Source organism: Haliaeetus albicilla, chromosome 7, assembly GCF_947461875.1.
Source record: "Haliaeetus albicilla chromosome 7, bHalAlb1.1, whole genome shotgun sequence".
Classification (NCBI taxonomy): domain Eukaryota; kingdom Metazoa; phylum Chordata; class Aves; order Accipitriformes; family Accipitridae; genus Haliaeetus; species Haliaeetus albicilla.
In genome coordinates, this window is record NC_091489.1 from 19,857,499 (window position 1) to 19,860,508 (window position 3,010).

Here is a 3,010-nt window from a genome sequence, read left to right on the forward strand (position 1 = left end):
TGGTCCTGCCAAGCACTTAAAAAAACATGACCAATGGTTTTGAACCTAGCATTTGAATGAACCTGCAACTTCAACAAACACTGAGGAAATGACAAAGGAACGTTGTGGTGGGCTGTCTTTTCCAAACTTTTTCATCCATGTCTTGCTTTGCCTTTTCGGCACAATGTAACAGTCAAGCAAAGTTTATGAAAAGTACACAAAGTAATTCTGACTTAGAAGTCCACTGTCATCAGAGATATTTTTTTATCTCTTGGCCACAAGAAAGAGGACAACCTCTTCCATAATTCATAAGAACAGAAGAGCAGTCTGCTAGGTGAAGGTCCATCCAGCTTAGTGTCTTATGTTTGTGAATGGCCAAGTGATAGATCTGCTTTCGTGAACTTCCCATTCCTTACCAGTACTCTTACAAACCCACTCCTGTTACCTCCTTTCCCACCCGTAAAGAGTCCTCAGCCATCTCACAGGAGCTGTTTCATGCCTTTGTCACCTTAGTCTGAAACCTTCATGTCTCTTTTATTATTATATCTTTCTTGAGATGATGAAACCAGAACTCTGCAGCCTATGTGCGATGCTGTCACATCTTGAATTTTTACATAGCTGTGTCTTTGATTATGTTTTTCATTCTTTCCTTTATAATTTTTAACCTTTTCTTTTTCTGCTAGTGAGTAATGAGCTGAAGTTTCTGAGGGGCTAAGACCCATATGGTTTTTGGAGTGATAAAGACTATTTTGATGCTGATAATTCCCATTTGCATAATTTGATATTTATTTAGATTTAAGTTTATTTGTTGATTTTTTTCATGTTTCAATTTTATTTATTGTTTTGTACATTTCATTTTTTCTTTCACCTTTCTGAAGGCCTTCTGTCACATCTTTGAAGAAGTATTGAATATTATCAAATATCTGTCATCACAGTGTATGATCAGTCTTTCTAGATCTTTCATTAATCTTTATCAGTGCGTAACTCCTCACACAGATCCCTGTGGCACACACCGGTGACCTGCAAAGAGAAAATTGATTGTTATTTTGTTGCATATTTGTTTCCAGTCTTTAACCAGATACTTTTTGAGGTCCTTTTTGAGGACCCTTCTTCTTATACCATGTCAGCTTGCTTCTTTGAGAACCTTCAGTGAGAAGGTTTCATCTTTTAGAGACCCAGCTAAATTATATCAACCGGATATTCCTTCATCTTCATGCTTGTTGATTCCTGGGACAATCTTTTGTTTTCATGATTGTTAATTCCTTCAAAGAACTCTACTGGTTTTGTGAGGAATAGTCTCCATTCACACTAGCAATGTCAATTATCCCTTGATAAAGCTATATTTATCCATTTTCTACCAATTCTGTTCTTTAATATAGTTTTATCAGTCTGCCTAATATGAACATCAGGCTCAAGACAATTTTCATCAACATGTTAGACAGCACATTAAATGTTTATTCATTTCATTCTTAAGCTGTTTTAGAACCCTTGGGTAAATACCACCAGGTCCTGATGACATCTGACAGTTTATTTTGTCCAGCTTGTTCTATAATATCTTCTGCTGACCCTTTATTTTGAGACAGGTCACCCAGTGCTTCTCCCATGAAGATTATGGAATGGAAACCTTCCTAAGGTTACCCATGGTGCATAGAGAGACAAAAAAAAAATTTTAGTTTTTCTGATACAGTCTCCTCTGAGTGTTTCTTTATTCCAGTAGATGAGGCCCTACAGATTCTCTGGCAGGTTTCCTGCTATTGATGTGTTTGCAAAAGGATTTATTGTTAGCTTGTGTGCATTTTCCAAGTGTTTTCTAAAAATGTTATCTATTTTGAAATGCCTCAGTGTTTTTATATTTTACATACCAGAGTTTGTGGTTTTTTTCTTTTTCTGTTTTATTTTGGTTTGGTTTTTTGGTTGTCAGTTTTTTTCATTTGAACACAGCTCAAGCCTCTCAAGGTCATTCTTTTCTGGTAGCCCGCCACCCCTTGTTGTATAGTTTTCTTTAGCTTCTACCTAAAGTCTTTTAACAGGCAGTGTCTTCTGCAAGCCACCAGTGCTGTATCTTCAAATATTTTCTCCTTGTAACTGCTCCTTTTAATTTACTTCCAGTAAGATTCCTCATGTCCAAGCTTTTTTCTTTTTATAACCAAGCATTAGAGCAATTAATTTCTTGGCCTCATGTGTGCTGTATCTATGGACATAAAATATTATGTCATAGCTCTGACAAGCGTCATGCAATATGCAGTCATTATGTAGCCCTTTAGCCTTTATTTTTTCATGTCCTATTGGGCTTACTGTATAGTGGAAGAAAGACTACCCTACAAACAACCCATAGAAATAAAAACCTGTCTAAAAGAAAATGGAAATCAGTGTATTACTTTACTGTGGTCACAAGGAACATGAGCAGCTATGACCAGATCCTGACACAAAATAGTCTTCATCAAGGATCAGGCTGACTCTACATATGATCTCAGTTGCCTAGTTATTAGGAGAAGAGATTTTGAAAGGTTGTGCATGGAAGGAGGCACTGAGGTCCCTTGTCATCATAACTGAGAAATGAGGTCTAGGAAACAACAGTTTTCTGACAAGAGAAGGCAGGGAAGTGCAGAGCTAGTGCAGCTCCCCGAAATATGAAAAAGAGAAAAGGTGATATAGAGAAAGATCCATCAACAAGCTCTGACAAGAATATTCTGTAAATCAAATTACCAAAAAACATTTCTGGTAAAAAATCTAGGATTCATATCAGCGTGGGGCAAGGAAGGCAACACAGTGGCAAACCTGAGAAGTGGGCACACATGTCAGCAGGAAACCCCTGGGGCTCGGAAGACTGAGGAGGAAAAGCAAAAGTAATACCGACTCTGCTTTGGGAGATCAGGATAGATCCAGAACCTGCCATGTGGAAAAGGCATGAGTGCTTCATACACACAGATAGTCTGACATATGTTTTTTATATATAACATATGGTATGTGTGTGGACTGTAATTAAAGGAAACCACTCTTATGAGTCAATATATGATCTCACATAAGTTCA

The 3,010-nt window shown here is 37.3% G+C and overlaps 1 long non-coding RNA gene across 1 annotated transcript in view; it reads right to left on the reverse strand.

Moving 5' to 3' along the window:
- Nucleotides 1-791: 791 nt before the first annotated feature.
- Nucleotides 792-3,010, reverse strand: part of LOC138685851 (uncharacterized) — a 47,842-nt gene continuing 45,623 nt past the window's right edge. Inside the window, exon 2 of the long non-coding RNA XR_011325235.1 lies at nucleotides 792-999. This is a non-coding gene — a long non-coding RNA (uncharacterized lncRNA). The remainder of the gene's footprint in view (nucleotides 1,000-3,010) is intronic.